The sequence below is a fragment of the Lytechinus pictus genome, chromosome 17, assembly GCF_037042905.1.
Source record: "Lytechinus pictus isolate F3 Inbred chromosome 17, Lp3.0, whole genome shotgun sequence".
Taxonomy (NCBI): Eukaryota; Metazoa; Echinodermata; class Echinoidea; order Temnopleuroida; family Toxopneustidae; genus Lytechinus; species Lytechinus pictus.
Window position 1 is genome coordinate 3,407,883 of NC_087261.1, and position 24,463 is coordinate 3,432,345.

Here is a 24,463-nt window from a genome sequence, read left to right on the forward strand (position 1 = left end):
AGAGAGTGGAGGTGGTGGTAGAAAGATCGAGAAGAGAGAGAGAGAGGAAGAGAGCGAGAGGTAATCCATGTTGCACATGCTCCGACATCTGCCGCAGCACAGGCGGGTGAGTTGATAGTTAGCATGATTCACCGAGACCTGACATCATCCGCAATCGATGACAAGTCGCTTGGAACACTGATGAGAAAACAGTTTGCCAACGATCGCATCCCCCATCAGAGCTTAATTGTCAAGAGTAAGCGGCTTGTCTTTGCCCGCGATTATTGATTTGCTCAGGATTGAGTAGGGTAATCAGTGACTTCGTGTATACAGTCGTTTTCGACTCTTCCATCGCTTTGAATCCTCATTATTTCTCTCCTTTTCACAATATCTACAGATAATTTCAGTTCCAAATTCATATCCATGTCACACATCTTGTGGTATTCTTTGAACGATTTTGTCTGTCTCCATTTTCTTTAAATTAAATTCAGCTACCGGTGTCAAGTTGAACTGCAAGTAAAATCAATGACTGCTCACAGGTGAATGAATAGAATTCTAAATCCTACTTTCATATTTTTAATATTATTTCATTATTACCAAAATGTAGTGGTATTCTGACTAATATCTCCCATTTTTGTGTCTCGCAAAAGTTTGTGTATATAGTTCAAGATAAATTTGGATACCTATTCGGATGAATTGTATTCACATCACATTTTTTTATTTACTAAGTATAATCCATGACCTCATATTAGTTAATAATTTTACTCTTCTGTAATTAAAAAAATATATTTTCAAATAAGCTCTACCAAGTCTTGAATATAAGAGGCAATAGTATATTAAATTCCTATTTCCATGGAAACATAATAGTTGTATTTGGGCGATTTTATCAATGTGTTTTTTAAGCCCTCATAATTATCTTTGAATGATAAGTTCTTGATTCTAATAGGAAAACATGAGTACCTGCATGATGAAATTTATTTTATTTAGTGTTCTGTTTAACTTTGCTTAATGTAATCATGGATAAGGTTTTACATTCCTTTATAAATGTCTATGTTTTTTTCTGGGGCCTGTACTATAATTCAGGCAATATGAATAAAAATATTGCATCCACTGTGTATGAATGATCAGTGATTTATTTTTTTAATGTAGTATGCAGGAAATTATTATAAAGGAAATTGTTATACGTGAAAGTAATAAGAAAATGAAGCTTTTTACCAGAAATATATATTATGTTTTCAAATGTAACACAATGAAATTATATAACAGGTTGAACTCGTGTGTGCATTAATTGAAATCTTTGTTTTTGGTTTTGAATTTCATGCCACTTTAATATCAACGAACATCCAGATAAAATCACCGGAATGCAAACTAATCATTTTTTCATGGAAATAGGAATTTTAATATCATTAAGCCTCTTCACTTTGTAGAACTTCTTAATTACCCTTTGGAAAATTACTGGATTACACCAGAGATTAATCATCATACGGTTCCTGTATATGAGGTTTTCGGATTATATTTCCTTCATGAGCTAATTTGAGAATTTTCACAAAATTGTGTGAATACAAAGTCAAAATGGACATTATCAGACTTGTCCCTATAAGCCATATGAAAATTGAACATTACCCTAGTGACTACCAAAAAATAGGGGAATAATGGTTAGAATCTGTCACTTATGTGGCCAATTTTTTTTCAAGCTTTTCGTTTTCTCTGAACCCACCACATGAACAATTTCTTTTCCAAATCAGTGGTTTTGTAATATGCTTTTCACACTGCATTTCCTTAACCCCATACTATCCTTAACCCCGGACTATCCTTAACCCCATACTATCTTTTTTTCGATTCACACTGTCTTTCTCAACCCCGTACTATTGCTTAGCCGGGGTTAACGCCTTAACCCCGGGCAATCACACAGCTCATAAATATTGATGATTTTACCATACAGAGCGCAACAAACCTGCAATTTCGACTTCTGTGATTGGCTAATGCTTAGCCCCGCTTTTGCTTAGCCTTGTTTCGTTTCACACTGCATCTTTTAGCACCACAATTGTGGTGCTAGCACCACAATAACCGGCTAACCCTGCTTTTTTGCAGGGCCAGATAGTACCGTACTATTTACCGTGCTAGCCCACTTTGCTAAAACGTAGTGTGAAAACGAAGTGGGCTAAGCTTAACCCCGGGAAATTGGTGGGGCTAAGACCCCCCTTAGCCCCACCAATTTAAGACAAAAAGTGCAGTGTGAAAAGCATACTAGTATACTTTCATAGTTAGAATTTGTTCACTGGGCGTAAATGCGAGAGAAAATCCATTTTAATGAACAAGGTCGCCTGTCAAATCGTGTAGACTGACTGCTTTATACTCGAGGACACGGGAGAATACACACAACGCTGTAATTTAATCAATCACATCATTTATAGATTGTATTGATGTGGTAATTAATTAATAAAAATTATCAGGCACTGATAGTATAGCTACACTAATAGACTACCTTTTTATCTAGTAGTCTTTGAGAAACAGACCCAAATTGGATTTTTTATTCCATGACATAGACACCATCATAAAACTAGTTTACTGGAAACTAGTTTAGTGGAAACTAGTTTAACGTGTAATGAGAACAGTCGAAATGATCTTGGAAGTGATCTTCCAAACCAGTTCAGAAAACCACCTTGTGATGTAGTTTTGAAGATCGCTTTGCCTCGTTAAACTGGTTTTAGCGTGAGGACACAACCGTTCTTCATAAAGCAATCTTCGCACATTTTGAGCATGCTACCCACTGTGTGTAGAATGCCTATGATGCGGTTTCGAATTTAGCACGAAACATGTCACCCCACTGAGAGCGTTCCCATAGCAACAAGATCGCTTTACGTGAAGTGATTTTGAAAACCACTTTTGGGTGATCAAATGGGAACGCTAGCAAAGAGATCTACCAAACTGGTCCCTGGGGCCACTGATGTTACTGTTACGGATGCTAGCAGTTATTTGTTTAATATATTTTCAAGCTAACGCATCATTGGCATCAAGTACATGTGATGAAATAGCTACCCACCCATGTTACCACATGTTACAGGTTTGTGACATTGCAGGCCAAAACATGGTTGGGACAACAAATTGTGATGTTTTCTGAGAATGATCCTGATATAGAATGGACTGAGTATATTATCACCACCAACACCACGACAGAGATATCTTTAATTAACACCACACTATCCTGGTCTCTACCCCTCTCCTTACATAGTACTACCCAGGGGCAAACTATCGTCCAATTACATCTAATTAATCGAGGGAGTCAAATCCGCTACCCACACCTATTCGTCAACCTCGGCTCTCATTTGCACGCTGATAAATTGTTCCGCAACGTTGTGTCAAACACGCAATTATTGAGTTTACACTCCAGTGGACTAATATACCACCATCTATCATATTGCACCTGTCTCTTCTTCAGGAGCTGAAAATGAATATCAGCTTTTTTAAATGTTTGCTTATTGGTATGCGAGCAGGATGCTGGAGCATCAGATTTTTTTTGCAATCAGTATTTTTTTCGTTATTGGAATTGCGATATGAAGTGGGAAAATGATTATTTGCGCATTGAGACGTGGCTAATTGGAACTGGATTAATTGAAACCCTGCAAAGTAGATTACTTCATTTGAGAGCAGAAACCATATCAATTTGTACTGAAAGTTCACTGTTTATATCTATCTTTTGCTCATTAGGCAGTAAGATCTCATCAGGGTAACCTTCCTCTTTTGTGATCTAAACTTGCCATGTTTTTTAAATATTAAGGTATATACTTACTTGAAAGGCTTCCCAGTAAGGGTTACCAACCTTTTAATATCTGGGCTCCGTAACACAAATGCTAGCGATTGATCGTACGCTTGATTTTCATGATTGATTGTACATTTTAGTCAATGCAATCAATCGTAGAAAATTGTTCTACGATCATTGCGAAGCTTTGTGTTACAGGCCCCAGATCTTCATTTTTTGTCTCGCCCACCAGAGGTGGAGGCGAGACTTTGGGATCCAAATGTCGTCCGTCCGTCAAATCCGTCAATTTCAAATCAAACTTGGGTTGTAGCTGTACTTAGGAGACCTTCATTGTGTTCGCAGGTCACATGGTAGGGTCAAAGGTCATTTTGAGGTCAACATTAAAGTTTACATGCAAGACTCTTACCACAAATGTTATTCCATCCCAGTTATTTTACAATGAACTTTTGATACAATTCTGTTGCGTGCCCTTGCAAATCGCGATATTTCCGGTAATTTTCACAAGTGGGCGAGACACAAGATCGCTTTATGCCTTGTCATTGTATTGTATTCCACATACTAAGGATCTTATTGGAATTGCGATATTAAGTGGGAAAATCATTTTTTGCACATTGAGACGTGGCTACTTGGGACTGGATTAATTGAAACCCTGCAAAGCAGATAACGTCATTCGAGAGCAGGAAAGTGATCTAAACTTGCCATGTTTTTAAAATATTAAGGTATATACATGTACATACTTGAAAGGCTTCCCAGTAGGGTTACCAACCTTTTAATATCTGGGCTCCGTAACACAAATGCTAGCGATCGATCGTACGCTTGATTTTCATGATTGATTGTACATTTTAGTCAATGCAATCAATCGTAGAAAATTGTTCTACGATCAATGCTAAGCTTTATGTTATGGGCCCCAGATCTTCATTTTTTGTCTCTCCCACCAGAGGTGGAGGCGAGACTTAGGGATCCAAATGTCGTCTGTATGTCCGTCACAAACATTATGACACATAACTCCATAAGTCACTTTTCAACCAAACTTGGATGGTAGATGTTCTAAGGGAACCTGCATATTATGCTGCAGTCCGAGGTCACAAGGTAAGTTCAAAGGTCATTTTTAGGTCAACGTTAAAGTTTACATGCAAGACTCTCTTATGACACATACATGTAGCTCTGCAACCGTAAGTCACTTTTCAACCAAACTTAGATGGTAGATGTACTTCAGGAACCTGCATGTCATGCTGCAGTCGAAGGTCACATGGTAAGGTCAAAGGTCATTTTCAGGTCAACGTTAAAGTTTACATGTAAGACTCTCTTATGACCTACAATTCCGCAACCGAAAGTCACTTTTCACCCAAACTTGGGTTGTTGTTGTACTGAGGGGACCTGCATGTTATGCTGCAGTCGGAGGTCACATGGTAAGGTCAAAGGTCATTTTTAGGTCAACATTAAAGTTTAAATGCAAGACTCTTATGTCACATAACTCCGCATCCATAAGTCAATTTCAAATCAAACTTGGGTTGTAGCTGTACTTAGGAGACCTGCATTGTGTTCGCAGGTCACATGGTAGAGTCAAAGGTTATTTTGAGGTCAACATTAAAGTTTACATGCAAGACTCTTACGACAAATGTTATTCCATCCCAGTTATTTCACAATGAACTTTTAATACCATTCTGTTGCGTGCCCTTGCAAATGGCGATATTTCTGGTAATGTTCACCAGTGGGCGAGGCACAAGATTGCTTTTAATATGCCTTGGCCTTGTCATTGTATTGTAAAGGATCTTCCTATAGGATCGGTCAAAAGTCAATCACATGATAATGGGTAGTTTCCCCTTCGATCATCACTCGCAGTGATGGAAGTTTTGTGTTTCACTGATCACTTCAGCCCAAAGGGTCATAATGTGCATGGCCGTATGCAGAATTTTTTTGCTGGGGGGGGGGGGCAGCAGGCATAAACATTTGTTTTTATTGAAAGCAAGGGAGTGAAGCGACCGAGCTTGTCATTGGGGCGTTTTTGCTTTTTTTTTAAGTGGCATTGATGGATGTCTTACATACTTTTGGTGAATTTTGTGAAAATTGTAAGTTTTTAAGATTTCTGGGGGCAACTTAGGTCATATTTTTAATCATGTGAAATCTAAAAATTACAAAAGTGTACATTTATATGCAAAGTAAAACCACAACTGGCAACCCATTTTCAGCTGCAACTGTAATTGTTGCTGCTGGTCGTCAATGGGGACAGTACATAATTATGATGTGCAAAAGAATGATTATAACAAATCATAACTAAAAAAATATAATACATTACTAATTATCAATTCAAACACAAAAAGGGGAAATAGATTTTATTGTATCTCCACTATACATTGTTATACCTTTTATTTGATCTTGTTATCAGGAGTTAGTTTCTCATAAAGCTGTTAGTTTTTCACTTACAAATGTTTTAAACTACTAAAATCCTTGATCTTAATTGGCTGATATCAAATTTGTCAATGTATACTTTCAAGACATTAGTCGAGTCTGCATAGTTTTCATCCGTAAATCAAGAAATCTGTTATTCATACAGGAGAGGTTAAATGCTAAATGGACATTCATTACATTTGCACTATTCAAGAGAGGGGAAGAGAGTTAGAGAAGAAAAGAGTACAAAAGAGAGACAGATGAGAAGAGGGGAGAGAGAGGGAGAGGTCGGAGGTTTAGAGGTTTAAAGAGATGGAGGGAAGAAAATGATTGAGAGAGGATGAAGAAACAAGAGTGAGGGGGAAAGAGGAGAGAGACAGTCGAAGAGGGAGAGAGCGAGAGACAAGGGTAGGACCCTTTAACAAGAAGTACACTCATCCCACGTTTCATTCACTAATTGCCCGTTCTCCTTACTCATATCTCCGTATCCACGGCGATGAAACGCGATACTCCTCTCCGCATCTTCTCAAAATATTTGCTCCATGCGTCACCCGCACATCTTGGCTTGGGACATGACACATTTATCTTTCTCTTATCACACATACATTGACTCAGAATCGCCTAAATACTAGATTCGCAGAGCAGGGTGTTCAGTTTATTATTTGGAGACACCAGAAACCTATAAATGTATTTACTCAGATTGCCTACTAAAATCACAGTCTGTTTTTAGGGGGTATAACTTTAAAGAGATGAAAGTCCTGCTCGATTAAATATGGATTTTTTATAGGTGTGCTTAATTTTGGAGTAAAAGTAGAACATTAGCCAAGAATAAGCTGACTTTGAATGAAATGTAACACATATTGTAATAGCTTGATGATGTTCTATTGATTTTGAAAACATTACCCCTCAGTCATCTTTATCTCCTCTCCTAAGACCCATGCTTTGACCTCCTATACCACACCCCCTTCCACCACATCCTCCTCCATTTCTTGCAGATAGTACGGAAGGGGGGATACTAAGATTTGGTTGGGACGGTGTTTGCAGCTGAAGCATTGAAACCTATAACTATTTTAAAGGTAATTACAGCAGAAAGATTTTCTTCCAAAAAGAGACCTTATTGAAAACGTTCCAGTCCTTCGTAAACTCAGTCATTGACAAGCCCCCCCAAAAAAAGTTGTCAACTAGGAAATTCATACTCAACATTCCCTTACTTCTTAGTTATGATGATGATTTATATGTGACATTATCAATCCACTTATGTTACAAGCACAATTTACTTCATAACATCATCAATGTTTCTTAAGCTTCATGCCTTCATAATGCCCACCTGTATGCTGTACTTTGACATCCGTTCGGCGAGAACATCAGAATTGCAAGATAAACATAATCATTTTGCTAACATTTTAGCTGTAAAACTACCTTTTGCCTGAAACAGGAAAGTGTACTTCCCCAAGGTCAGATGCTTTTCTTCCTCTTAAACCCGACCGACAATTAAATATGATATCATCACGGTCCCAGACTTAATTAAGAAGCCCGCTGCCATTATCACCAATCCTCAAGACCATCACGGGGTAACGTGATACCACAAACCAGTATGAGTAATGTGTGTTTGTGAGATGATGACACAGACAAATTATTTTATATGTGGGACTGTGATCTCATTGCACATTAGCCACAGAATTATGGATGAGAAGATGGTAGGATGATTGACCTTAGAGTCTTTATGATTGGTTGCATTATTTTCTCTTTTCATGGGGGGGGGGGGCTTTAAGAATATTTTTAGGGATTTCACATCTACCTCTGATATCTACTGTCAATACAATAGGAAGAATATTTGTCATCATATTTAAGTAATCAATATTCCTAGTACTCCAGCAGCTAGATTGGGAAAGGGGGGCATCGGGGTATCCATAGATCTACCTCTGATATCCAGTCTATACAATATATGAAGATGTATTTTTCATCATATTTGAGTAATCAGCATTTACTAGTACTCCAGCAGCTACAAGGAAGTGGGGGGAGGGGGAGGGCGTCTTAGTATTTTGAATGGGAAAAGGGCAGCGTCTTTGAAGGGGGGGGGCAAAGGTTAGATTGATTTAGATATGACTAACATAGCTAAGCCATCATGTTTCATACATATACATCTCTTATTTCTTCTTTCTTTGCATCCCATTTATTTTTCTCCTCATTTCATCACTTAAAAAAAACGGTAGGAGCATGGGAAGGGTGGCACTCTTTTGTACCTCTTTCATCAGACAATGTTAGTGACCTTGAGATCTGTGAATATATGTGGCGTTGAAGTTCATGTGGATATTGTTTGATGAGAATTCATTTGAGTGTATGGTGTTCATCTCAAGGAAACTCATATATTTGTACGATAAGACCACTCTTTAATTGAAAATTTTTCTATATTTCGTCACAAATGGCAACAAGAAATGAAAGGCACATCAGTAAGGCATTGAGCCCATCATCCGTGGTCACAGCTTTGGATTCATTAAAACCCTTTATGTGATGTAATAGACATGACTGATATTCATATCCATAATTATCAGCACATACATTTTCTCAGTGTACTTCAAGATTGCTTAACACATATATGAGATTTGTCTGCATTGCTGTTGCCATTGTCATTGGATTGGTCATGCTGGTTTTGTTTGTACATATAGGGCATCATAATTCTTAGTTTTGGTCCATCTTATCATTAATTCAGGTCTTCAAAATAATGAATCATCTCTTAAAATATGGTCTGATTTTGTAAATTCAAACAACCCCACTATCTCGACATGATTGTTGACTTATCGGTAACATGACCCAATTTTCCCCAAAATGAATTTGACTTGAAAATTTCACATTTTCCATCTTTGCCTTGACACTGACCTTGCAATTTAAACCCCTCTTCAGATCCTCTCCTACCATTTTCACCCCGATTGCACCATTCTGATGGCGTCCGGCGATGGAGAGTGAAATTCAACCTCCGGAATGGACTGCAAGTGGGTCTAATTTCCTCCATCCTCTTCCCCTTACCCCTGTCAATAGGATGGTTAACATGCATCGATGCACCCCTGAGAGGATGAAGGGGGCATTCCCCAAGGACGGGGACTACAGAAGGTGGTTTCAGACCGCCTCGAATTTCGTCAGTTCCAGGTATTCTCTGATCGGGAAATTTACCCCGATCAGAAAATACCAGGTATTTTGGTAATGTGAAAGCAAACAACGCGTAATTTCCCCATAAGAAAATACCCGCTAAATAGTAGGTACTTGGCGAAATTACGAGAACTTTCGCGGGGATTTTTCCAAGGTCGCAGGTATTTTGGCAATGTGAAAGCAATTTACGGGAACTTTTAGCCCAGCGTGTCGTTGGGCGCGGGCGCCGTGGGTGGCTGCTGGGCTAGTGGTTTTGAATCTCGCGCCTTACCTGCTTATTAGACCATACTGCGCATGCTCATAACTTCAGGAATTTATCCCGAAGGGTATGTTTCGGGGCGGTGTGAATGCAGGAATAATTAATGGGTATTTTTTAGCCTAAAAATGTTCTTGTAATTTAACGGGGATTCTTGTGATCGAGGCGGTTTGAAACCACCTAGAGAGAGGGTTGGGGTGGGGTGGAGGGGGTTGTACTGATGATGAGCCCCTATCATTGATGCAATTCTTTAGTGTACATGCAAGAGCTACACTAAAAAATTTGAAAAGAGAGAGCGAAGTTGACACAGTCGGTAAAGCGTCTGCCTGTCGATCCAAAGGTTGTGGATTCGAGTCCACCCCGGGCGGGTGACTGAAGCCTGCGTTGCTTGCAAAAATCTCTCCCCTGTTTCATAGATACAAGCTATGTTACAGTGGAAAACACTTGGTCCCTCGGATAGGATGTTGAATGGAGGCCCCGTGTAGAGAGTCGCCATCTTTGCATGTTAAGAACCCACTGCACTATTCGTATGAGAGTTAGGGGGAAAACCCCGGTGTAGTGATCCACCTGCACCCCCCCCCCCCCCCCTCCTTATCATATATATCGGGAGGAGAGACCTGCATGTGATTCAGTTCGCTTTTCGCCTCCCCAGACACTGGTAACGCCTAACAAATAATAATTATGATAATAATAAATCCATGCCCCCTTACCCTCTCCCCCCCCCCCCCAGCTCAGTGCTTGATCATAGAGCTGATATTTACAATTGATTTCATTGATCATTATGATTGAATCATTTATCATAGTGCAGTCAATAAATCACCTGAATGATCGATCGCATAGTGTCATGTAATGGGCCTTATATCAGCTTTGGTTAAGTGCCCCAGATGAACTCTGAATTTGATTTCAATCCATTGATTTATTGTTAAATCTCACATGATTTGAATTCAAATCGTTATGGTTTCATTCTAATTCCAGTGTTCAGCAGGCATCACCATAACCATTCTTCTCGGTTGTGATACATTAAAATTACTAGACAACAGTTAAAATTATTCCTTTGAATGGAAGATAAATGTCTATTTATCCAGGATATTAAATGTAAATTATGATGATATTACATTTATCCCACGCTATTTCAAGGTACACTGTGACCCTTGCTATCCTACTAATATTGGTGCTCACAACATCCCCAATACTGGTAGCTCAACCCCTGGATCGAGAGTGGCTAATACATGTGGAAATTGATGCCTTGATATAACACAAAAAAATTTACTGGAACTGCAACCCATGTTATTTCATACATTTTATTTGACCAACTTGAGTATGCAATGTGAAGGGGTGGGGATGTCAAAATTTTACAAATTTTGGATAATACTTAAAAGGATTACTTCTTTGAATGCACCATGCACTGGAAACTGAAGCCCAAGCTGAAGCTGGGGTAATAATAGTAGTGCGCCTCAGTATAGAATACCTAAATATAATTACATAAATGGTGCAAAATAATTACATATTATGATTATAATGGAATATTAAAGTGTAATGATAATTCCAGGAATTTAGAGGTATGTCAATTTCTAGAAAATAGCCATTTGAATTCAAAACCCAACTCATTAGCGACTTTCAAATCCCAAGTGTGAACGCAACTCCTCCGATGATGACTTGAGTCATCCTTCGGTCGCTAGGGACACCATCTAAAAGAACGCATCTCACTTAGCAACCCCTCTAGGAGTGAAGCTTCCTCCCGTTTGAAATCCTCCTGGGGATTTGCATTTTAAGTCACCCACCAGAGAAGCTGAACAAGGTTTTTCTTGCTCTTTCTAGGGGCCAATTATTTCTCTCCCCTCGTAAGGTTTTTATTTCATTTCATTTGATTGTGAGGTGAGAAGAAGTAGGCGAGAGGGGACGGACGGGGATAAATTTGCAGGCGCGACAAACGTAAACATGTGTTGCTAATGGATGGGTTTAAGGTGGAAGATGAAGCGCAATTGTCTTGTGGTAGGCCGGGCTTTATTTACAATCAAAACAATCGCAGAGTGTTTTCCCCCTGCAACGCTGCAATATTGCTCGTCCAGGTGTGGCGGGCTGTCCGGGGTGCTCCTACCGATTTAGCGGCAATTTCACGATCGCTGTTATTTTTCCAGCTCGCGTAAAAACATATTTAAGAATATCAGTGAGGGAGATCTCAGGCGTTTTGGCGCCCCCAAGGTAGTGTCTTTGATGTGTCTTATGCTTGTATGATTACTGAATGGCATTAATGAGAGAAAGCACCATGATGAAACAGGGTTTATTGATTGAAGAGGAGATAGGCTCTCGGGCGGCCGAGGTATAATTATTAGATTAGATATATTACCATATTTACTTCTCTTAGGGGCTACTCCGTATAACTGATGGAGGAATCAGATTAACCATATATCCTTGAAGCCTGTATGGGTTAATTCAATCTATTCATAAATTTCTTTAATGGAGATATAAAGGGGCAGGAAAGGGTTGTTTCAATGTAGAAAGAATTATAATATCCACATGATGATTCAAGAATAGAAAATTGAAATTGAGTCAAATCTGATTTGTGCATACAAGACCACATTTTTAATATTTTGAATTCATATTGTTGTTTGGCATAATGAATAGGTCTTTCCATTTATATAAAAAAAAATATATATATATAATATATATATATAAAGGGTTACACATATGACTGAGAAAAGGTAATTTTTGAGAAGTAAGAAATATTCGAGAGATAGAACAAGAGCCAAAAGAGTTTGTAGGAGGTTAGAGAGAGAGAAAGCTGTGCACAGGGAGGGAGAAACAAGAAAAGAAAAAAGGAAGAGGGAAAAGGTAAAAACTGAGTGGGACAGAAAAGGTCAGTAATTGTCAAATTTGTTTGATAGAATGGATTAATATTTTCCTTCAATACAAGTATTTATTACTATAGAGATACCTGTCACTTTATTATGTTTAATGCTGTAATACATGTTCTCCATTAAAAAGGAAACAGTTGAATAATATTAGTACATGTATTGTATTTCTAAATTAATGATAATGTCTAATAAAATCACTGCTTTCTTTACTTTTATATCATCTTCACTAACCATCGATAGATACCATTATGAAATAAACATGAGTGTCATCTGAAATTATATATAACTAAAAAATGCCGAGGGAGGGAAGATGAATTTCTCTGGAAAAAATATCACCTGATTTTGCAATCAAATTGACAGTGTTTTCCCAGAAGGTTGGGATTCATTCAACAGAGAGGTCTAAATTTGATTACCCAGAAACGACCCAGAAATTTAATATTTACTCTAAAATGCCCCCTTTTCTGTAACATCATTTACTGTAAAGTGAGATTGAGAGTTCATCCTCTTGTATTATGTGCCTTGTAAAGTGAATAAGGTGTCAGTGTTGTGACAAGTTTAGGCCTACAGTTGCTTTTTATGTTACAAATGTTAATTTCAGGGCCTAGCTCATCCAAAATTGATATTTATTGAATGTTTACTTTCATAAACAGGGCCCATTTCCAAAAGGTAATTTTGAATTGTAACTCTTTATTTTGCATGGCCGTAAACCGAGATTTATTCAGGGGGGGCATTATATTTTCAAAGAAAGTTTACAGTTGCTTTTTATGTTACAGACGTTAATTTCAGGGCCTAGCTCATCCAAAATTGATATTTATTGAATGGTGTACTTTCATATATAGCGCCCATTTCCAAAAGGTGATTTTAACTCTTTAAGTATAGTGAACATGGCGTACAAAGAGATTTGTTCAGGGGGGGACGTGTGAAAATTTTCAAAGAAACTTGAAAGGGAGGGAGCAAACCAACCGAGCTTGTCATGGGGGCACTCTAGCATTTTCTAAAGTGAAATTCAAGGGTTTCATGCACATTTTCAGTGAATTTTTGTGAAATTTTTCAGTAAAAAAAGTTTTCAAAATTTCTTGGGGAAAACTGCCCTCCCCCTGCTATATGCTGCATTTGGCCATGATAAGAAAATAATTCAAATTACCCCTCCCCTCCCCCTCAAAAACAACAAACACAAAATTCAACAAGTTATTAAAAATCTTTCAAAATATTAGGTGGATGTAAGAAATTGAAATTTAACCATGTTTTAACATATAATCAAAACTGATGTTTTTTGTTATCCTCGGTTGTCTTTTTTTTATGTATAATTGGAATGAAGCTCAGGGATATGAGATTTGTATGTGATTTAACAGAATACAGCAATTCACCTTGTCACAATCTAAAAACACAATAAAAAGGCGAAAAACTTGGAAAATAGTGGAAATGGGCCGAGGAGTGACAGCGTTTTGATTTCCACGCTTATTAAAGACACTATTACTCCTTGGCCCTTTTGAAGGATGATTTACCACTTGCCACCTTTTCACTTTTTTAAGTGCAGCAGATTTCATAAACGAGTTCTTTACTCTGTTATTTGTTGAAATGTTGCTTTTAATAAGCTTTTAAATTTACAGTAATATACATGCAAATGTTTGTTTGCCACATCAAAACAAAATGTTGTAATTATAGGTAGCAGGTAACCGACGGACAATATAGAATGGCCTCAAAGTGTTGGGTTACTCCTTCGTGATTGGTTGAACAAGACTGTGATATTCTGTAAATCGTTGATCAAATATGCACTGATTACTACTTCAAAAAATCAAATAAGACTGGCGATATAATTCATTCCTGAGGACAACGCTCAAACTCGGCGATGCTGTCGCAAAGAAAGAAAAGCTGGAAAAAATCAATATCAGATAACGGCCCATTCATATTATATCTGGCGGAAATTTAGGGAAGAAAAATGCAGAGGAAATTATTTTGGGGAATCCAGCCGTGCTTGTCAGGTAAATTGAGTAATAGTGAAAGCAAGCCATGCGAATGAATCAAAAGGCTACCCATTTGTAATAATAACCTTCAATGTCTATTTGTGCATTGCTGTAGTGCAGGAAGCAACAAAATTTCTTTAGATTATTTCTTTTACTTTTTGAATTAGGAGGAGGGGGAAAGATCTTCTGATGGGGAAGTGATTGAGTTATCCCTTATTATTCTCCCACTTTATCTTTAAAATAGAAAGAAATAATGCTTCCCTCAGTATCCATTATTACGTAGTCTTATATTAAATTCCCAAGGAGATTGAAATTTTGTATTTAATAATACTTTTATAACCATCTCATGTAGATTTCATCAGCTCTCATTATGTATTATTCCTCTCTTTAATGCACAATATTCTTTTAAAATACTAATTTCTTTTTATTTTTTCTGAATTATACTATAAGCATTTTCTTTGTCTGTAAATCTTAGCATCATTTACTTATAATTTCCCCATATTCATTTATATATTCTTTGTTTGATGTTCTTCCTTTTCTTGGTGGTTTTTTCATGCTACTTTTCTTATTATTTTCCTCTTTTTTCTTCTCTCATAATCCTTGCCTTTTTTCAGTTTTATTGTTTTTGTCCCTTACATCCTTCTCCCCATGTTTCTTCTTCTCTTTCTCCTCTCTCTCTCTCTCCTCCCTCCTTTTCCTCCTCCCTATCCTTATTTTTTCCTTCTCCCCCTCCCTCTCATTCTTCTCCTCCATCTCCTTCTCTCTCCTCATTTTCCTTCTTCCTCTCCCCATGCTTCTCCCCCTCCCCCTCTTATTTCTTTTCCTTTTCCTATTCATTTTCCTTCTCATTTTTCTCTTCCACTCTTCCCTCTAATCATTTTTGTTCAATAAATCCAACTTTCATTTGTCTTCTTTGATTATAGAGTATCTTTCATTCATTTTCATTGATTGATGTTGTATTCATCTAACCATTCTTTTTATATCATCATGCAGGAGAAACCTCCCTCATAATGCTCACTGCTTGACCAGGAGTAACCCGTCTCTCCATCCCATCCCGTCAGCATCAAGAGTGCAACCGAAACATCAATGAGCGGTGATGTTATCCCCTTGGCAACGAGATGCTATCCCTGCATCCTGAGTGATATGAGGAGAGCAGCCTGATGGCTCAGGGGGAAGATGATAAGGAGGTAAAGAATGATCTTCCCAGGAATGATCAGCCTTTTGTTGTAAATACATGTTTGTGTGTTTGTATATCCAGACAATTGGCTTCATTAACTTCACCTGGGGATTGTTGTTTGCCATTGTTGAGATTTACATTACGGAGGTCTTGCTTAAATAATCCCAAACATTGATGTATGTTGTATTTAGTTTTTTGTTCAAAGGAAAAACACCCAGGGAGATAATAAATCAAATTTGTGCACACACTTTCAAAGTCATGTATATAAAAAAAATCATCATTGAATTACTAAAGTCAAATCACTGATATTTAATGCCTTTAAAATAAAGATAAAACGAATTGTACAATATTTTCGCATTAATCATAATGATTTCAGGTCAGAATCCCCTATAACTGTTGATAATAACAAAGTCACTGTACTATCAACCGATATCATCTTTTTGCGCATATCTTGTCACAGCTACTTCATGCTATCTATAAGCTCACAGAGTTGACCATCGGAACATCTCATTTGAAAGACTGCATCAACTGGGTGCACCTGAGCTCATCATTGTTTGGTGTGATGTTATCACCATAGCAACAAGATGCTGTCTGTACATTCAGGAGGACAGGAGGATGGTTTAAGGAGGATAGGAGCAAGAGGTCAGTTTTGAGTTAGCTTGTATTATTCATTATTTGGATTGTTCCTTTCCTACAGTCGCACAAAAGGAAACCGACTCCAAACCGATAGATGGTAGGCCATTTGAAACAACATAATAATGTTGATCGCACTATTGTCACTCCGGTGGCCAGTGCAGGCCGGCAAAGCTGACCGGCTGGAACAGCCCCAAAAAAGGCCCACTGCTGGCCACCACTATGCATTTTTTTATTTGTATTAGCAATCACAAAAAAAGGCTTTACAACCAATGTTATAATTTGAAATCTCTGTGGCCATTAGAATAAAATTGATTTTTATGTGTAGAAAATCAGGGGTTTCGGAGGTAGATCCAAAGAGCAATAGGGGTGATCATATGACTTGTTCACCCCCCCCCCCCCCAGGAAAAACAATTTTTTACCTAGTCATTGTCATGTTTGCTAGTGAGATATCTATAAATTAAGGCCAGATTTGAGGTACATATTGTAAACAATACTGATACCGTCTTCAATGAGGAGGCTGCCATCTTATTTTTGGAGCATTTCATGAAAAGATATGTCTCTGATTGTCACAGACAGATGTTATAAGCTACTGAAATCCTTGCATCTGATTGGCTGAGAGCAAATTTCCCAGTGAAAATCACTGACAAGATGCTCCATGAAACAGTCCCCTGGTGATGATGATGATGATGAATCTTTGTTGCGAAATTGGTCCAAACTCCTAAAATTTGCCAGCATTTCAGTGATATTCATTCTAACATCTGGTTCCAATCGGCATTGTCTAGATGAGACAATATTTCCTCAAATTTCAGTTTATTTTATGATCTATCTCTCACAGAGTGACAAAAAGGACTGCACTTTCTTCATCCCACGCAATACATTAACCAATTCATAAGGAAGAAAACAAAGATGACAGGGGGAGGGGGTGGGGAGGGGCAGGAGAAGGTTGTGAGAGGAGGGGTTGGAGGAGGAGATGGCAGCTCTGTGGAGTCATTATCATAGTTGCATATGATTGAATTGATTGTCATCATTTTCAATTCAGTTTGCGTCTTCGAAATCCAAAGCACTCAGATTCCAAGCGGTATTGAATGGAGCAAGCAGGACTTCTTCTTGTGTTACTATATGATTTGGAGCTGAATACATGATGATGATGATAATGTTTGCTTTTATTTAATGCCTAATACATCAAAATAATGACAAGGAAAGCTCTTTACAGTCTTCATGAATATACCCCTTTGTCATGGGGATATGGCTTGTCGTTGCACATGTATTTATTTCCTCCACTCCTCCACTGGGGGAGCGTTCCAAAGATAGCTGGCAAGCTCAAATGCTACATTGACATTCACATCTTGCATGTACCCATTTTTCACCTGGATTGAGAACGGCAAATTTGAGATGTTGCCTGTCGACCTTGCTGTCACCCTGTCCAATCACAATTTCACAACACTATTTTTATCAGTGTTTTGAAAGTTTTTTTGTTCTTTCAAATAAAAGCTAGTAAATCGCCTTGTTTTTATAATAAGATCTATACTTGTGTTGAGAGCGTCTATTTAACCTGAAGTGATCCGTCGTTCACCATTGCAATCAATCAGCTTACTTTAATTAGCAGACGATGGGTTAATCCACCATTGGATAGTGAGCTGGAATACGATTGAATGATAATAGTCATACTCCATCTCTCGTCATTTGATATCAGGTTCATTCTTCTGTTCGGAAACCACCAAAAATGACAACAAATAATAGATCCCCCAAAGTGCTCAACAAAATAGGCATCTTTAATCATACCTAACAAGATTCAGCCCCTCTTTTTTCCATGTTTTGGGTATTTTTTTCATGGAAGAAAAAAAAAGAGAAATGGCCCAAAATGAAATATGCATGTAATTTGTCATGCGATATTGTTGGTTGGGAGAGTACATGCATCAAGTCAACTCCATTTATGAGATTTAGTCCGGGATTGGATTACAGAGTTGAGAGTGGCGTTTGGCGTGGGTGCTTCGCCCGGATGCCACACCACTTTCTCTATTCCTCCACCGGAGTTTCAGGCCCCCAGGGGAACCTGACATCCCCCCTTCTACATGCTCTTAATCTAACGATGGTGGTGCCGGGGTGGAGACGAGGAGAGAAGGAGTCCAGGAGAGGGACATGAGAAGGTGTTCACACTGTAGTCATGATGGTTCCAATAGTTCTCTGGTTTTAGTGATAGTTATATTACTCAGATGCTCAGAAAGCTACATGCATATAAGTAAGGAACCAGAGTGCTGGTGGCTTTGAGTCCTTTCCACGGGACTTATTAATAAGGAATATGCCGTACCAAAAATCTATTGACTTTGTTACAAACAGGGGCCTATAGATGATGACATGGCTATTTTACTGACAGCTATTTTGTCTCCTGGTATAGCATTCTTCTGAAAGAAAGTTTTGGATAGGACTCAGAGCTATAGGTGATCTAGGTCCCTCGCTTACTTACAGCCTAATGTGTGCTTTTATAAACAAAAGTCATTATTTACCTTAAATCAAAATACCACCATCCATATTCCAATTTAATACATGTAGGTAGAAGGAAGCAAGTCAAGATTGCATACAGCAATCAGTGTGAGAGTAATCATCACATCTGAACGCATCCTTTAATGTGGCCCTTAGAACCGTAAAGATAGGTCAGCAATTTAGGTGGGAAGGAGAGAGGAAGGTGTCAAAAATAAGATATAGTTTCCTGGAAATTTGAGCTCTTCACGCATTTGTGGACGCTCGCACAAAAAATCAATATCATACCTGGGGGCCATTTTGTGGAGATATTTAGGATTTGTAAGTAAAGATGGAGCGGAAATTGATGAATCTTTTAAACTTCTGCCATCTCAAGATACGGGCACCTAGAGGTGTTTTAAGCATGAATGGCTTTGATGTGAAATAATGCCTATTCTATATTCTTAGAGATTGAGAGATACCACATATTGTCTTCTAGAACCGATGACCCAGAAGGGTGTTTGGTTGATTATAAACTCCTTCTGGCACTGAAGCATATTTGTCTCCTGTTAAACCATGGACCTGCTACCATGGTTAAACCCATTGACCTGTATTCTGAACTCGGGTTTAAATTAAACCCTGGTTTAAAGTTGTGGTTTAACTATGGAGAGCCGATTGGGGCAAAAATCCCTAACAGTACATAGCCAATTTATTAACTCATATGACACCCAAGTTGTTCATAATTGTGTGGGAATGATAACTGAAGTATTTGGAAGTGTTTTTCATTATGAAAGCAGAAGAAAACAAAATAGTAAACAAGAAATATACAATATAACAGAATGTTTGAATTTTTGGCTCCCCATAATTGTAGCACAGAGTTAGACCGTGGTCTGAAGAACCTGACATCAGAATGCGGGCCATTGGCTCACAGAACCATCCACTTAAAACCAGTTGGACTCTGAGAACTGATTTTTTAAATTCTGCAATGTTTTATGGTTTCCCCTAAAAAGGCTGTTCAGGTCCCGTTTCCTAAAACTTGTTATGATATCAAGAACAAATACCAGAAATCTATGAAATATTTTGTTCTCAGCCAATCACAAGGCATTTTTTCAGTAGCTTATAACAGTAGCTTGTATCTTGTCCAAATTTTTTATAACTCAAATGAATTATTAACAGAATGTGTTGCCAAATTAAGAACATAAATGATTAAGTTTACTATCGTAAATCCATCCTTAATCAGTTTAACAAATTCATTTTTCCAGGGTTATTCTAACTATGGAAGTCTTATCCAATGTTTTGATGGCTTGCTTTCTCTTCATCTATCGTTTCCAGTTATCACCAACATCTTGCATTTATTATCCACCTCTTGTCAACAAATTAAACATACGCCTGAGTTCTTGAGCCGTGCCTGTTTTACTTCAATTTGTAGAATTGCCTTTCTGTCAGGTGAAATTGAAGTTGTCTTGTTTTATCAAACCAATCTCCCATCTCTCTGTTTCCACTTCATCGCCCCATCTAATCAACGTTTGATCATCGTCGTCATCTGGGTGATACCATCCCTTTACACTTCTACCTGTCACCGTTCTCTCCTCTTCTTCAACCCTTGCTCTCTATCAAAAGCTCTGTTCATATTTGTATTTAATGCAGCATTACCGGTATTTGATTAATGATATTATCAGTAAGGATGCACATACATGTATACATGTTCATATCTGTAAATAATGCAGCATTACCGGTACTTGATTAATAACGTGAATAATATTTTCAGTAAAAGTGTGCAAGCTATGTTCTTATTTGTATTTAATGCAGCATTACCGGTATTTGATTAATGATATTATCAGTAAGGATGCACATATACTTTGTATACATGTTCATATCTGTAAATTATGCAGTATTACCGTTACTTGATTAATAACGTGAATAATATTTTCAGTAAAAGTGCGCAAGCCCTGTTCATATCTGTTTATAAATCAGTATTAACGGTACTTGATTAATTTTGTTATCAGTAAGAGTGGACATATAGTTTTCTGTTTGCTGTTGTAAATAATGCAGCCATACATGCTTAATGATATTATCACTAAGAATATACATGAAGGAAATTGTGAAGTATACATTCCATCAAGATGTGGCTGTGGTTTCATTTTAATTTACCTTTCCGCAGGTTTCCCATGACAAAAATAATACTAAAACTAATCAACAACATTATATTTATAACAGTTAAGGACCATGTTATCATAGATAGTAATCATGCATAATAATAGTTTTTTTTTTTTCTTTCAATCTTTATTGATCAAAAAATAAATCACAGTACAAATCAAACAAATCAACAAGCTATTTACATGATTAAACAGAGCAGCACTTACGTACATGTAGGTATATACTTGTCAAGACAGATTCATAAAACAAATTAGATATCAAATCTCCACTTTTTAAAATGTACAGGTAATTTACCATTTTTCTTCGCCAAAACATATTCAATATCCTTAATACCTTTGATACGAGCTTTGAATTCCACAATATTGGGGTTTTTGTTATTAAATTTACAAAAGTGAACATAGTATTTGAAAGCAAGGAAAATGAATGTTAGAAAATTATCACCTTGAATACCAAAAACCTTTACAAAGGGGGAAAGGATAATATTCGAATGTTGTTTTTGGTTTATTATAGATAAAAGATCATCCCATACAATGTTAACCACCGGACAATCACAAAATATATGTACAATTGTTTCAGGGTCTCTTTTACAGAATGAACAGTTTTGGGAATCTTTTCTCTTGATTTTAAATAAAAATGCATTAAGGGCAATTGTCTTATGAAACACCTTGAAATAAAATGATCTGAGGCGGCTATCAATAGTACTCTTAAAATTCAGCATATGTATTTTCTCCCAGTCTACTTTGTCATTAGAAGGGCACGACTCTTCCCAAAAGGAAATACAATTATGCATAATAATAGTTGGATTTGCACCTCTTGCAAATGACAAAATCGCAACTACTATTACCATCCTGCTGGGTCGAGTGCACAACGTGGGTAAACTAATTGCTGAAGATATCGCACCTTGGCTGGAATTTGAACCCATGATCCTCAATAATGAGATTTAGAACCAGCAGACCATGATGCACCCTCATTATAGTATCATTGGGTAATCAAAGTAGTAGAAGGGAAAGGGAGTGCTACGGGACCAACCACCAACGACTCTCAGTAGATTACTTTTTAAAATTTCTATTATACTTAAGTCTGATAAATAAGCATACAAACTTTTGCACCCCCTTCAAATAGAAGTCCCAGGATTGTTTAATGTTACATATTTGTATTTTGTACAATATTTAGACTTAAAATGAAAGACATCTTTTACAGCAATTTCTTCAAGAAAAATGTATACCTTTGATAGTTGGTCCCCCTCATCTCTCTATCTCTGTCTTGCTTTCTCTCTCTGTTTTTCTATCCCTCGCACTCTCTTATCAAACCCATCTTGCAAATCACTTTTCCATCACCCACTAACCATCTTCACTCCTCATCCATCAAATAATCCCACCACCACCACCATTCCTGGTTTTCATCATCTTTATCACCAAACATCATCATCCAATTGCCATGACAACCAATTAAGCCAGGCTTGCCGAATCATACCCTCACTCTCACCATCTCTTTATTTTTGTAGAACTCGCCGCTGCCGCCACCGCCGAGATGCGTGAAATTCTAGAAAGATGAAACTTGGGGCAGATGCTTCTTCTTGTCACATCATCACGCACCATACCAAGCTGGAGGGGAAACTTCTCGCCTCTCTCGCTCTCCTTGGGATCTCTGCCTTTACCCCCTCCTCCTCCCCGCTCCCCATCTTCAAGATTCCCCAAGAGGACCGGTGGAGATGAGGGATGCGGTGTTACGATGATGGAGTTACAGCATCCGGTAAACTCCTTCTGATTAGTCACCCAACGGTAGGCGGCCTCCCGAGATAGTTAAAGATTAATTCCCAAGCGATGGACTTTGATTGTTTTCTTTAATCTTTGGGATAGTTTAGCAGCATTATTGGATTTCTGGGTCGACTCCGTAGGTATCTGTTATATTCCATTACCATAATGTGTTCATTCCTGGGGGAAAATTTGATTTTGTGGGTAAAATCCTTGTAAAAAAATTGTCTGGATTATATATTTTTGAGAAATGAAGATACAATTGGATAATCCATCCCACCAAAATAAAAGGGATGATATTCAATGATATTATGGTACAATAATACAATGTTTACTTAAAATTATGTTGGCTTGACTTATTTACATGTAGATCATGTAGATAGAAGGTTGCATGTACTTTGGAACAGTAGTTTAGTGAGCCCAAAATTTTGAGGGGGCCAGACAAGTTGTATGGGGCAACATTTCGCCCAAACTGCAAGTGAGTGAAACGAGTTAGCAATTTTAAAAATCTTTTTTAATACAAAAATCACACTCTAAAAAAGATTGAGTGAAAAATTATCCAATATTGGGTAGAAAGGGAACAAGCATTTTTGTTGTATAATTTTTCCTTCATATTGAGCAAAATGCAAGTTTAAAGGGTAAAATTTACAAAGTAATTGGTATCATTTTACCCAGCAAAGATACATGTTCCCATTTTACCCAATATTGGGTAAACATATTTTAGAGTGCAGCATGATTTTGACAGAATATCTAGAAAAAATAATTTCCTTTTCTTTATTTTTTTATCCCTTTTTTCTTGGTTGTGACCCCCCCCCCCCCCTTCCCCAATCTAAATCAAGGATCCATGGTTTCGGCTAGCTAAATTACCTTCGTAACATTTTTGATGCAATGGGAAAGGAGTGTGAATAATTATGTATTATGAGGAATATAATTGTTTGCAGCACTGTTACTTGTAGTTTTTCATTCATAGCATCACTTGATGGAGTATAGATGACCAAAGCATTCTGAATTATGATCAAAATATGATTTCTTGAACTCTGTTCTCAATCATCTTAAATCAACTCCCACTTGAAACGTCAAATGAAGACCAGTGGTAGAATCTGGGGGCTTAATGCTGATAGATTTATGTAGGAATAGACAACTTTATTTTTATACTTAGTGAAACAATGCAGCATGCAGTGATTTACAATGGATATGATTGAAACAGTACACCAATTCATTTGGAAACAGTCCAGTATTTCATCAAAGAGGGGGCACAGAACTTTGGGATATTTTCTGAATGTTTTGACAAGCCCAAAAATATTTTATTAAAAAAAGAGAGTTTTGCTCCCTCCCCCTCGCATTTTCAATGAATTACCCAGAAGGACTATAACATTGGTATATGATTTTAGACAGAGACTGCAAAAAAATTGTAACCATTTATAATTTTCTGAATTATTTCATTGTCATTGTGATCAAGATATTCTTGATGTCTGCGAATTAGGGGTTTATATTTATTATGTTGATGAATTATCAGCAGCATTTTCTAAAATAAGTCTCAAATGGTGATGTTTATTTGAAACTCTCATTAATAATATATTGTTATTGTTACTATTTCTTGTGCGATATGTACCTCCAGAATTAAAATCCAGACATACAATTACCAAGCTTCAAATTATCAGACTAATATGTTTTTATTTTCCTTTCGAGCAAATGTAATAACAGTCATCTATTGTGAAAGCTTGAACAGTTCAACATGGAAGTATCATGGCTGCATCTTGTTTTCAGTGTGATGAAATGCAGTGAGTGCATTTCTGAATAATGATGTATGATTCTTCGAGAACATAAATGGGGAGAAGATATAAAGGATATAGAGGGAGGATAAGAGAAGAGAGAGTGCGAGAAGAGTGTAATGTATGTATGATAATGATTTATGTGGCAACATTGTAAAGCTGCG

At 37.4% G+C, this 24,463-nt stretch overlaps 1 long non-coding RNA gene across 1 annotated transcript; it reads left to right on the forward strand.

Annotated features, from left to right (window-relative positions):
• Window positions 1-15,336: 15,336 nt before the first annotated feature.
• Window positions 15,337-24,181, forward strand: LOC135157167 (uncharacterized). Its single transcript, XR_010296217.1, has 3 exons — window positions 15,337-15,533; window positions 15,984-16,165; window positions 22,278-24,181. It is a non-coding gene; the product is annotated as an uncharacterized LOC135157167 (long non-coding RNA).
• The last annotated feature ends 282 nt before the right edge of the window (window positions 24,182-24,463 follow it).